The sequence below is a fragment of the Pelecanus crispus genome, chromosome 12 (assembly GCF_030463565.1).
Source record: "Pelecanus crispus isolate bPelCri1 chromosome 12, bPelCri1.pri, whole genome shotgun sequence".
Taxonomy (NCBI): Eukaryota; Metazoa; Chordata; class Aves; order Pelecaniformes; family Pelecanidae; genus Pelecanus; species Pelecanus crispus.
In genome coordinates, this window is record NC_134654.1 from 9,090,099 (window position 1) to 9,103,538 (window position 13,440).

Genomic DNA, 13,440 nt, shown 5'->3' on the forward strand with positions numbered 1-13,440 from the left:
AGTCCCTCGACGGACGGTAAAGGGGGAGCGGCCTCGCTCCGCGGAGCCGGGCGGCCGCGGCCTGCCCAACCCCGGGCTTGCCTGCGGAGCCCCGGGGGGGCGGGGGGCAGCGGCCTGGGCGAGGCGGCCTTGCCGGGCCGCGGCGGTGGGTGGTGACGGCGGCGGGGAGGTGGGATCCGCCGGGACAGGGTGCGTGGGGCAGCCGCGGGGGCGTGCACGAAGGGGAGACCCGCGGAGAGGCCTGCGGGGCCAGGAGGGAGCCGCGGCGGGGCGGCGGTGGGAGCCGCCGTGTGAGGGCAGGGCGGGCGGCGAGCGCCCGGGGGGGGAGCTTGGCTGGGGGAGCTGGGGCGGGAAGGCCTTGCGGGGACGAAGGGGGATCGCAGGTGGTTATTAGCCTGTAAGCGTGCTTCATGTGGAGCAAGGGCGGCTCCCCAGCGCGCACAAGGAGCGAGGACAGTGCTTCAGAGGACGCGCTGCGCGCTGCTCCCGCGGACGGGGCTCGCAGCCTGGCTGTGCGGTGGGACGGGGAAGGCCTCCCTGCCCTGGGAGAGGGGACCGCGGCAGGGGAGGGAAAGGGGGGCCGTGCTTGTGTTCAGGTAGACCTTTCTTGGCTGGGCAGGACTTCGTCATTGCTTTGGCCATGGCAGGTGATGTAGGGCGGCGTTTGCTCTGTGTGTGTGGCGAAAAGGCACTTCAAGAGGTTGAGGTCAGGATACTTGGTGTGGACAGTTTGTTCCTGTGCTGGAAAAAACAAAGAAAATGACAGCTCCTCTCTCAGGATGGTATTTACCTGTGCAGGAGGAAGATAAGCTTTCCCTGAAGGTTTTTGTTATTGGAAGGTTATTTGTGTCTGGTTTGGGAGGAATTACGGACAAATAATTTTTTTTTGTTTTCCTTTGGAATAGGTTGCAGAACTGTATGCATATCAGAAAAACTATAGGTAATGCTTAGCTTGGAAGATGCTATTGAAGGGACAGCGTTTGGTGTGTAGCATGTATGGGGAGGGGTGAGAAAGCAAGACATTTAAGTTGAGGCTGGTCATAATGTAGAAATAGGAGGACTAGAGAGATGTGCAGAATCTTGAAGGATAGGTGCTTACCCAGCTGTGGGACTATGCCAGAGCTCTCTTCTTTTTTAGAGACCAGATGAGTTTCCCTGGGAAAGCACTCTGTCAGAAAAGGGCAATGATGTATTCTTAATTATGCATATCTAGGGAATTGTGTGAGTTTTTTGGTTTGGTGGTGGGTGGGTTTTTTTGGTGGAGTTACACGAGAACGTGCTTATCCTCAGGGATTTCAGTATTTCAGTCTACCTTTTCAAAGTTTTAATGATGAAGGTGCTTAGATTGTGGGGTTTTTTCCTACATTAAGGTCAGCGATTGCATGCTCGTCCTAGAGCACTAAGGGGAAGGTGAATTTACTTGTTGTCATGTTTGTAAGATTGGCATTGGTATGGGTTGCTTTTGTGTACTTCCTGGTGAATAACCATTGTTTATTGTTCTTTAGCCTTTTCTTCCGAGAGCTACAGAACAACTTCCAACAAATTTTCTTCTTGGCTCTTGCAGACTGTCTGACTGCAGGTGTGCAGTGGAACTGTGCATTGTACAAATGTTTGCTGCCTCTTGACCAGGAAAGGTAGTTGTATGTTAGTAGTATATTAGAAGTCACCAGTTGGATAGATGGGGTTTTTTGTTTTTCTTATTTAAAAAGAAGGCAAAAAGGTGCAGGTAAAATTTAGTAATTTGATAGGTTGATGAAGTCTTTCTTGTAGGATGTATGAATTGCTGTCTTTCTCATGCTTTCTAGCTGTGGGAAGATGAGGATGCTGTAAATAAGGCACACGGAACTGGCTGCAAGTTGGATGGATTATGAAAGTGGTTGCTGTGTTCTTGCACTAAAGAATTACAGCTTCTAAAATGGCTCCTCTCCCTCATCCTCCTTTGGCAGTAATAGGACCAGTTTGGGGGTTTTTATCCACTTTGATTACTATACTATTGTTCTCATTTGTGTTGGTTTTATTTTTAAGTAACTTGCCAAAAATGTGCCTTGAAACTTCTCTGTTGTATTTTAATGTGGAGAAAATATTGAAGAAAGGAATTATTATATATTTTTAGTTGTCTGCACTGAATTTATTGCTTAAAGGAGCAGTGTAATCTCTGGTTTAAGATTGCATGTGACAAAATAGAACTGGATTATTATGTTCCCCTGAGGAAAAATAATGGCTTTTTTATAATTGCTTATATTGATTATAAATACCTTATGCATTCTTTACTTGTGCAAGATGCTTCAGCTATGATTTTTTTGTTGGAAGCAAGTATAAAAGAACTACTATTTCTACTGTAGTAGAAATCACATATATGGAACAACATGAGAGGAATGTAATGTGGAATGTATATTCTATTCTAATGTCCATACTGAAATGAAAATGGGCCCAAGAACAGGGGAAGGAATAGCACAAAGAAATAGGAAAAGAATGGAAGTCAGATCCTACCCCGTGTACTTTGGCTTAGTAGATGTTAATAACCGGCTAATTCTTTTGCGTGGGGTAATAGAGTTTCCATGTGATAACAATCGCAGAAAGGCTAAGTGCAGAGTCCTTTGGCTGCTGGTGTAGCTTTGTGCACTGTGCTGTGAACTGTTAGCTAATGATGTCAACCTGTGTTGCAAGTAGGTGTGTGCTTCTTATTGATCCTGGTCAAGGTAGGGTTTTTTTAGATTTTAATTAATATGTGTGTTGTCTAGATTGCGTGACTGGAACAGTAATGCCTTATTTTTCAAAATATTTTTATTTTTGAAGGTAGTGTGCTCTGAGCCTCCCTGGGTTTAACTCAGATCTGGATGCTTCCCATCTCTGAAAATAAGGTTACCAAGCAAAATATTTTGGCGTAGTTTTTCCCTATCGGAATGCTCAGGCTTTAGTATTATTCGCTTCTCATGTCTGGAAAATGCTTCAGTGAAGAAACTGCACTTACATAAAACACTAATTCTTCAAGACTAAAATTAATTATAATGATAGGCAAATTATTAAACTCTTTTTACTGCACTAGTAAACTTAAACCATTAGTACAGTCAGACTGATAAATAGCATAACCGTTGATGTTATTCTGTGATAAAGGAAACTTAATGGCACAGTCTAGCAAATATTTTAATAAGAATTTGCCAGCAGAAAGAATTCATACAGTATTGGAGTAACTTTCTCTTACTCCTGTGCTTAGGCTGGTAAAAATGGTGTATCTTTTGTGTGGTCAGAGATTATGCCAGTTCTCAAGTGGAGAGAGCTGCTCAGCTGTATATAGAAAATTGGGGAACGTTGCCATATTGATTTTAGTACCACTAGCAGCACCATGAGCTGCATTGTTTCCCTGTGGCAATAATACGGGTTCCTGACAAGAACTGAGACTTGCTGTCGCCATACTTTTCATGTATCACAGAGGCTGAGCATTCCTAGTGCAGGGGTCTGGGATGTCACATAGAAAATTAAGAAACAAAACTTAAGCCTTAGACGCTTTTACATTTCTAGTTAATTCTCCTTATAAGTATCACTTTTAAATTAAATTGAAGTATCTAAAAATGCTATTACTCATCTCAAAAGCTGGGTGTGGTTGGTAGGGGACTGGTTTTGAGCACTGAAGTTCAGCTCTGTGTTGTTGCTGTAACTGTCAAATATTAAACTCTTCTCTTGGGGAGTAACTTCAAAATTGTTGGTACTTTCCAAGAGCCAAAGAATTTCTTCCCTCACTTTTATTTTGCTTGGTCTTTGTTCTATTATTATTTAATAGTTACTAATGTTATTAAACAAATATCTTTTTAATTAAAAAACACAAACATTCACTTTTTTTTTAAGCTATGTCTTTTTCTATGTCAGGTCAGTGGACGAATCTCAGATTTGGCTTCAAAAGCAAAACAGACACCTTGAACGTACATGTTTCCACCTTTTAGAATTTCCAAGGAAGTTTTGATCTGCTCAGCAGGTCAGTTTGCTCCAGAGTGGGAATATGCACATTCAGGGTGTCTGTTTTCATGTTGAAACCAACTCCCAAATCTCTTTCTTAATTTTGAAAAATACCATGACCATGTTCTTTATAATTAGATGTTGACTTGCCTGAAGGCACAATGAATGTACTTTAACATGTGGACTGACTCTCTCTTGCATTTTGAACACTGGAGAATATAAACTCTTTGCCCGTTTGTATTGCTTCTTGGCCACTCAACCATTGTCACAGAGAAGATGGCCTTAGTAAATGTTTTCTTCCCTGTCTGGCCTGATGCCTCAAGATGCCTAGTTGCTTTCCCATAGCCCTTTGTGGGTGGGGAGGATTCCCACCATGGAACTAGTTTGTGTGTGCTCCCTTGAAAGTGATTGAAGAAGGAATTTTGTTTTAAGACTTTTAAGAAGCTAAAGCAAACAATGTTTCTTGGCATGGGAGTGGACCAAATCCCATAGGCTTCATAACGTGTGATGGTTGAATGGCAGACTTCCTGGGTTTTCACTCCAGGCACTTTATTAAAAAATACTTCTAAGATGTGAAGTTTTCTATATCACCTTTAGGTATTTTATTATATTTGGTATTTTTTAAAAATAAAAGTATGTTGCTTAAAAACCAAACAAACAAACAACCCATGAGGTTATGGCTTTACTCTGAAGTCTTCCAAGATAAGAACTGGTAACATTGATAAGCAGCACTTACTAGGCAGACTTCTAAGCAGTCTCTGACAGCGAGGTTGGAAAAAAAGTTGATTAGGTATAAATGCCATTGTGTGTATTTAAGAGGAACATCTTTCACTCCAAAGGTCTAAGTGCTTCTGAGTGGTTCATAGTCTTTACTCGCAGAATTGGTTTTAGTAGCTGATTTAGTGGTGTCTGAGTTAATGGTACTAGCCTCTGCAAGTTATTCTATAAATAGTGTAAGCATTGTGTAGTCTTAGTCATGGTATAGTCAGTTAAGCATGATGATGAATTATCTCTGGAAAACTTTAAATCATTTGATATCATTATATAAATTGACATAGCAGGAACAAGTGAATAGCGTACCCTTATTAATATTTCTATGTCTTTCAGAAAGAAGAGCATTGCTTTTTAGCTCTTCACTGAAATGTGCCTGGTGCTTGAGAAAACTTCTGGGTTGTCCTGTTGCTTTATTAGCAGTGCTTATAGTACCTTAAGAATGCAGAACTGCAGCATGACTGCTAATACAATGGGGAATTGCTGTGTTTATTTTACTTTTTTTTTTTTCTATTCATGTCTGCTTCTGTCAGCCATGACTCCTGTTGGCATTCAGCTGACTTGTGGTGGTGCTTCTCTTCTTCCTGTCCCCATCCTATGCTTGTCTTCCCTGACCTGACCCCTTCAGATACAACGAAGAGGAAAAATAAAAGCTTTCAAATCATGCTTCGCATCTGTTTCCATCTTCCCTGGCAATTTCTGCTTCCACACAGTTAAGCAGCCTTATTTGACCTTTGGTCACAGATTTTTCCTCTCCGGTCGAACAGCCAGTCATTTGACCTTGTCTTAGGCAACTGCCGCTCTTCAGCTAATCCTCTGGTTTCCTCAGTCCTCCTTCCCAGCCATCACCTCATCTTCTTTAAATATTGCTCTCCGTCTTGCAGGCCTTTTGCAACCTCCAGTCTGAAGGTGTCCTGTGTACCTTGCCCTTGTTTTGGCTGCCATGGTCTTTGCTTGCTCTGCTCTGCACTTAGTGCACCCTCACTCTCCGTTTCCTCCATGCCTCCAGTCTTCTTCTACTAGAGAAAATCACATGACTGTATAAACTTCCTGTGTGAAAAATGCCTTTTCTTTTCCAAACAGCATTGCTCCCTAGCTGTGTTGAATCTTGGCTTGTTTGCTGTTTTTTTTAATATCTTCTTCTTTATTTAAGGTCTCTCCAGTTTCTTTTACTAAAAAGAGAAGATCTCCTGCTTTACTCTTCATATAGAGCAAGTACTCATCTGCTTTTCAACCCTACTTACACATCTTCAGGTTCTGAGCTTTGTCAGAACAGGTTATAGTATTTTGTAGGCAATGGACTTCAGTTGCTCACCTGTTTATCATGAGGTTGTCTGACATCTAATTCTTTAATACCTTGGTATCTTTATTTGCAAACCAGAGCAGTCATGTGCCTCACAGACTGTGAAAATTAATTGCTGGAAGTTAGTTTACGCCTCTTGGAAAGGCAGAAAAGTATAAGAGTTCCATCTTTTGGCTGTCAGAGCAGTTCTGAAAATGGGTATCAGCAGAGAGCAGGGCAGGAAACCTGCACTGCTACAATTTGCTTGTTTTGTTCTGTGTGCAGTTAAGAGCCCTGTCTTGTCTTGTGTGTCTGGCAGTGTTAAGAACTGAAAAATAACTTAAGATCTTAAAACCAAAAAAACACAAAAAAAACCCCCCCAAACTTTGTTTAGTCTGATTTAGTTACTTAATAAGCAGAAGAGGTTTGCCTTACTGTGTTGAGTCACACTGAGAAGAAATTTAAATTCAATTGGGAATTTTTTGTTAATATTTATCTTCTTGTTATATTTTGTGGTTTCTGAAAATGTTTTTCTAGTAAAGCTGTGGAGCAGAAATGCAGTAACAGATAGAAGCTATACATGGCAAAGTGAATCAGAATCAATAATTGAAAGACAACAGAAGCATTTACTGTGTGGTACTCCAGAGGCACTGGTCTGTAGGTGAGAGAAAAGGATCAACTGAGGATCAAACCAAACCAGCCTTGTTGATTATAGCGGTGTTGCCCACACCTTTAAGAAAGTGAATAGGCCATATGGTTTTTATTGCATCTTTTGTCGATACATGTTTTTAACTTACAGATAATTGCAACAAGACTTGCTATTTAAATAGCAACAAAAGAGAGAAATACGCAAAACGAAAGAAGGAAGAGCTCTCCTTCACCTCTTTCTTCTAAGTGTTTTCATGTATAACTGTTTCCCCACCACACCCATGCCTTGGTAGGATAACGTTTTGTATTTGCATGGGTGGTTACCATTAAAATACTCCCCAACGTAAGTAATTTTGGTGTTATATTTTAATCTATGCTACATCAGTGCTATGCAAAATGGTTAGACTAGCACCATGGTTGGTTGCTTTAAAAAAAAGAAAAAAAGATACAGTAACTTGCAAACAGTAATGTGGCTACAACCACAGAGTATAAAACAATCCTTGCATCTGCATTTTCAGTGTCATTGACTTAATCTACATAGGAAGAAACACAGATGAGTGCTATAAGTTGTTGCTCAAGCCATAATTATGTTAACCATCCACTATAAATTTTCGTGTCTGGTACCCTTTAAGAAAATTGTCTTTCTTAAGGCCTACTGAAGTTCATATTAGACTCCCATTGACTTCAGACACAGGAATTGGAACATTCGTCTTACATTAACGGTAGTCTGTGCCAAAATCACTGTGATATAATTTAGCTGTGGTGTTACTTGGTTTATTTTGGTGAAATATGAAGCATAAATTTGGCTCTGTTAGTTCAAATCATCTGACAAGCTGGCATCTTTATGTCATATGCTACATCTTTTAAATTTTCTTTTAAAGATTGATTTCAAGTAAGGTTTTCTTAATTGTCAGCTGCAATGTCTGTTTATACTTCTTCCTTGTGCTGTATCTAGAGATGTGTGCTAAATTAATGGGAAAGCAATTAGCCAAACTCTGGATTCGGTGCTTGACTGACGCTTCTAACTGTGAACATATTATAGCTGTCTGTCTGGTCTTCAGAGCTTCTGTTTGAGTTTTAGATGAAACTGGAGATAAAGATGCTAAATTTCTAAATGGTGTAGAAACTCCTGATGTTACAAAGGTTGCATTCGAGACACTGAGGCTTACATTTACCTGATGATACATCAGGTAATGTCACATTATAGGGTCTAATCTAACTGCGGTTTTGTACTAGTGTATTTGTTTTCAAGTAAGAATGAATGTGAGCCTAACCTTATTCTGGAATGAAAGTGTTTTGTGATATATTTTTATATACAGCTCTAGGTTTTGTACCAGTCTAAATGCGTCTGTACTGGAGACACCCTTTCAGTTGCATTTGTTCAAAACCTGTGCGTATACAAACACTGATGGGGAATCTGAGCTTTGGAATTTGCTTTCTGATACAGATTAAGTTTGTAAGCTTCCCCTGGAGAGTCTGAATGGAAATCAGGATTTGAGGAAGGTCATTTATCACAAATGACAGTCATCAAGTCTTAAAAAGTAAGCTCTGCTGCATGACTACACTGATCTCAGTTGCCACAAAGAAGAGTGCAGGACAGAAGGAAGGCCAGGCTATTTCTTTTGGCAAGCAGCATGCACTTAGGTTTAAACAGATTACCGAACTGCACCCGTAGGCTGCGGTTTCATGTTACAGCTGAGCCAGACTAGAAGGTTGCTGCTGCTGAAAGGAGCGATCCTGCTCTCTTCTTCCTGCTCCCACAGTCGGGTTCCCGTCATTTCCTTTGTGCCAGCTCTGCGCGTTGGACCCATCGCTGAGCCAGTTCAGCTCAGTCATCCAGTTGAGAACTACTCACTGCTGGATTAATGAGTTTGATTTAGTGAAAGACCCGATGAGCATGAGAGCTGCCATTAAAGGAAGGGGTGGAGACCATGCAGTAGTAATATGAGGGTCCAAGGGTGTAGTTCAGTCTCTTTTTCACAGTTTAAACCAGTCTACATCCTCGCGGTCATGTTTGTGCCAGTTCTGGTATATGCTCAGCCAAGTGATGAGCATGATCAGGGACCTGGTTTGGCTGAAAATTGGTTTGACTCACTCTCCCCCAGCCCCCAACTTTTTGCTGTATCACTTCTATGATCCTGTCACTGTACAGCCTCAAAGGCTCTTGTAGCATGGTGGGAATAAAAGGTGCGTGTGGTCAGGGTGAGGTTGGAGTGCTGAGTTACCCTTTCAGATGACCACCAGTACTTAAGTTGATTTAAAATTATCATAACTGCAGGCTTAGTAAAGTCTTCATGTTCTGTATTGCTTATACCCCAGACATATTTAATTTTTTTTCCTTTAAATTTCATGCTGGAGGAGGATCTTCTTCCTTTTTAACTGTTCAGGAATTAATTTGGTTGACGAGTGGTAGCAAAAAATATGAATATATAGAATGATGGCAATGTCTTCTGTCAAGAAATAGATTATAGAGGCTTGGGGAAGTAGTAGTCTGTTGTTCTCAGGGAAACTATTAAATTGCTGTAGAAACCTTATTCCAAATGATAGGAACTGTATCCTGTTCCTTATCAAATAAAGATGTTAATGATCTTTTATTATTTGTCATACTGTATTTATCACCACCGTATGTCCATAAATACATCTAGCAACCATATTTTCCAGGCCATTTATTAAGATTTATATCCTTTAAGTGGTTACTCTAAGGCACCATGTTTTCATGCCTGCAACCTGCTTTTCTGACAACTAACGCTTTTAAATTACTATTCCTTGAAAGTAAGTCTTCACCTGTTCCCTTTCTCAATTTATTCTCTGCCTACTAATTTGGGTGGCCAAATTATGTAGGAAGGGATAGGAAACCACAGAGGGAAAGAAATCTGGTGTTAATTCCCTTTTGTGGCACTTGTTCACATTCGTAACTCTTGGCTTATGTATGAATTACTGTTATTTCTGAAGCTTTTCTGCTACCTGTAAAAGTACAGTAGTGCTGTCGTGCAAACAGTAGTGTACATGTGGAAGTGAGTTTGCATGCAGTTATTGATTATGTCAGCTTTTGAAAATGTCCTCGAAGATGCTGATTTGCTTTAAATGGCAGTCTCCTCATACCTGTAGCAATGGTAAACTAGAGAAGCCATTGCCTACATAAATTTCACAAACAGTGGCTTCTTTTTGTTTTTCTCTGCATTATTTTCTTGGTCTAGCTATGTGCTTATCTCTCCAATTTAATATTTCACTTTTGTTACCTTCCTTTGAATTTTTAGGTGTGTTAGGTCATCATTAATTTGTTCTTTCTGCTCAGAAATTGGGAAGCAGAGTATTTGGGGTGGTCTGTAGCCTGAATACTATCAAAGCTACACTTCAATTATTGTCCTTATGACAAATGGCAAGACAGCATGAGATCTTAGACTAGTGGTATCTGGGGGAATTTTTGAATTAATGGACTGGTTTTGTTTTATATATTAAAATACTTCATCAAAGAGAACAATGCAGTAGGGTTGGTTTGGTTTTTTTACTGAGAGCTGAGTCATACTTTATTAACTTTTTTTTCCCCAAAGGAGGACTGCCTTTAATAAATCTGTAAGCAAAGTGATAAACATATTATAAGGAGTCAAAGGGATTTTTTTTTTCCCTCCCACTGAAAATGAGTCAGCAATTAAATTATCTTGAAAGAAAATCAGTACTGAGTTTGTTGCCTGGGTTTAGCAAGTGTTTACATCTTAAGAAAACATTTATACTAGTGGTGTTCAGAGTGATGAATTATATAAGTGGTCTCCTGTATAGTGAAGTGTGTGTCAGAATCTCTTCCTAAATGTCTGTCAATCTGAAATATTCTTATTTGATGAGAATGGCTGTCCCCGTGTGCCATAAGACCAACCGGCGGGGAAAACGACCGGCCTGGCTGAATAGGGAACTTTTACGGGGACTCAGGGGAAAAAAGGAGGGTCTACCTCCTTTGGAAGAAGGGGCAGGCAACTCAGGAGGAGTACAGGGATCTTGTTAGGTCCTGCAGGGAGAAAATTAGAAAAGCAGAAGCCTAGCAAGAAGTTAATCTGGCCAATGCTGTAAAAGATAATAAAAAATGCTTTTATAAGTACATCAGCAATAAAAGGAGAGCCAAGGAGGATCTCCATCCCTTGCTGGATGTGGGGGGGAACATTGTCACCAAGGTCAAGGAGAAGGCTGAGGTACTTAATACCTTCTTTGCCTCTGTGTTTAACAGCCAGACCAGTCATCCCCAGGGTACTCAGGCCCCTGAGCTAGAGGATAGGGTTGGGGACCAGAATAGAGCCCTCATAGTCCAGGAGGAAGCAGTTAACGACCTGCTATGCCACCTGGATGCTCACAAGTCTATGGGGCCAGATGGAATCCACCCGAGAGTACCAAGGGAGCTGGCAGAGGAGCTTGCCAAGCCACTTTCCATCATCTATCAGCAGTCCTGGTTAACAGGGGAGGTCCCTGATGACTGGAGGCTTGCCAATGTGACGCCCATCTACAAGAAGAGCTAGAAGGAGGATCTGGGGAACTACAGGCCTGTCAGCCTGACCTTGGTGCCGGGGAAGATTATGGAGATGTTCATATTGAGTGAACTCAACAGGCAAGTGCAGGTCAACCAGGGGATCAGGCCCAGCCAACATGGGTTCATGAAAGGCAGGTCCTGCTTGACCAACCTGATTTCCTTCTATGACCTGGTGACCCGCCTGGTAGATGATGGAAAGGCTGTGGCTGTCATTTACCTGGACTTTAGCAAAGCTTTTGACACCGTCTCCCATAATATTCTCCTTGGGAAGCTGGTAGCTCATGGCTTGGACGGGCATAGTCTTCACTGGGTAAAAAACTGGTTGGGTGGCCAAGCCCAGAGAGTTGTGGTAAATGGAATTAAGTCCAGTTGGCAGCCGGTCACAAGTGGTGTTCCCCAGGGCTCTGTTTTGGGGCCAGCCTTGTTTAATATCTTTATTGATGATCTAGATGAGGGGATTGAGTGCACCCTCAGTAAGTTTGCAGATGACACCAAGTTGGGTGGGAGTGTCGATCTGCTCGAGGGTAGGATGGCCCTGCAGAGGCACCTGGACAGGCTGGATCAGTGGGCTGAGGCCAGCTGTATGAGGTTTAACAAGGCCAAGTGCCAGGTTCTGCACTTTGGTCACAACAACCCCATGCAACCCTATGGGCTTGGGGAAGAGTGGCTGGAAAGCTGCCCAAGGACCTGGGGGTGTTGGTAGACAGCCGGCTGAACATGAGCCAGCAGTGTGCCCAGGTGGCCAAGAAGGCCAACAGTATTCTGGCTTGTATCAGGAATAGTGTGGCCAGCAGGAGCAGGGAGGTGATTGTGCCCCTGTACTCGGCGCTGGTGAGGCTGCACCTGGAATACTGTGTCCAGTTTTGGGCCCCTCACTACAAGAAAGACATTGAGGTGCTGGAGCGTGTTCAGAGAAGGGCAACAAAGCTGGTGAGGGGTCTAGAGAACAAGTCTTATGAGGAGTGGCTGAGGGAACTGGTGTCGTTTAGCCTGGAGAAGAGGAGGCTGAGGGGAGACCTTACCGCTCTCTACAACTACCTGAAAGGAGGTTGTAGTGAGGTGGGTGTTGGTCTCTTCTCCCAAGTAGTTAGCAATAGGATGAGAGGAAGTGGGCTCAAGCTGCGCCAGGGGAGATTTAGATTGGAAATTAGGAAAAATTTCTTCACGGAAAGGGTAGTCGAGCATTGGAACAGGCTGCCCAGAGAGGTGGTGGAGTCACCATCCATGGAAGTGTTCAAAAAACGGGTAGATGTGGCACTTCGGGATGTGGTTTAGTCTAGTCTACCCTTGATTGGTTTAGTGTGGACTTGGTAGTGTAGGTTAATGGTTGGACTGGATGATCTTAAAGGTCTTTTCCAACCTAAATGATTCTATGATTCTATGATTTCTGATGGTTTATTAAAACAGACAATATCTTCTTTGTTTTTCTTGCAAGGCAAGGTACTCCGAAAACCTCACTGTCAAGTGTAATTGCCATGTGAAGTAGTTTAATCCTGTTCCAGATTTTGTGATTATATCATACAAATGATGAGTTGTGGTAGTGTGGAAAAGCTTGGCAGAAGCATTCCTGTGTAAATACGAAGACTCATTCATGTTTTCAATGTTGCTTTGATCAAGAAGAATTAAGTGACTTGACAGTTTTTGGGGACTTGCTTTAAAATACTGTGGAAGGGGAATAGGTGGCTCTGCTGGAGGTCTTGCTACAAGCTGAAGGAGCCTCTTTTGTGTGTCTGTTAAAAATACCTTATGTTGAATGTTTATCTTATCCCATAATGAGGTAGGACAGACTGATGAAATAAAGGAGTGGTGAAAGTGTGCGTGAATGCTGACATGTTTGACAGAGGCATTGTTTAAGCTTAGATGTACTAAATGCTTAAAAAGCTTTGCCCAGGGGACCAAGTCAGGCTGTGACTGCAGGGTATGTAGATCTACCTAGGCTGGCTTTGAGCTGATAGTGGTGTAATTGTAGCAACAATGACACTCGGTACAAGCTGTGAACCCTTTTAGAGAAATTGGACCAATACTTGGATGCTTAACCTTTGACTGAGTTTTGTGCTGCCATCACCATGCTCTTGTTTGTGCAAGCAGTGACTAGTTTGAGTAAATGTATGCAGCCTGTAGAGTAAATAGACCCTTCATAAACCCAAGAAGTCATTGAGCTTTTTTTCTGAAGTCTTTTTTTTTTTTTAAATTGATCCCCTTGTAAAGAGTGGTTATAAAAATGAAAAATTGTTAAAGCCAGGGGAATGAGATACAAGCACTGAGAGAGCAAGGA

General features: G+C 42.0%; 1 protein-coding gene across 1 annotated transcript in view; it reads left to right on the forward strand.

Moving 5' to 3' along the window:
* RABEP1 (rabaptin, RAB GTPase binding effector protein 1) overlaps window positions 1-13,440 on the forward strand; it is a 51,680-nt gene continuing 38,240 nt past the window's right edge. Inside the window, exon 1 of the mRNA XM_075719431.1 lies at window positions 1-16. The gene's annotated coding sequence lies outside the window, so the exon portion shown is untranslated. The remainder of the gene's footprint in view (window positions 17-13,440) is intronic.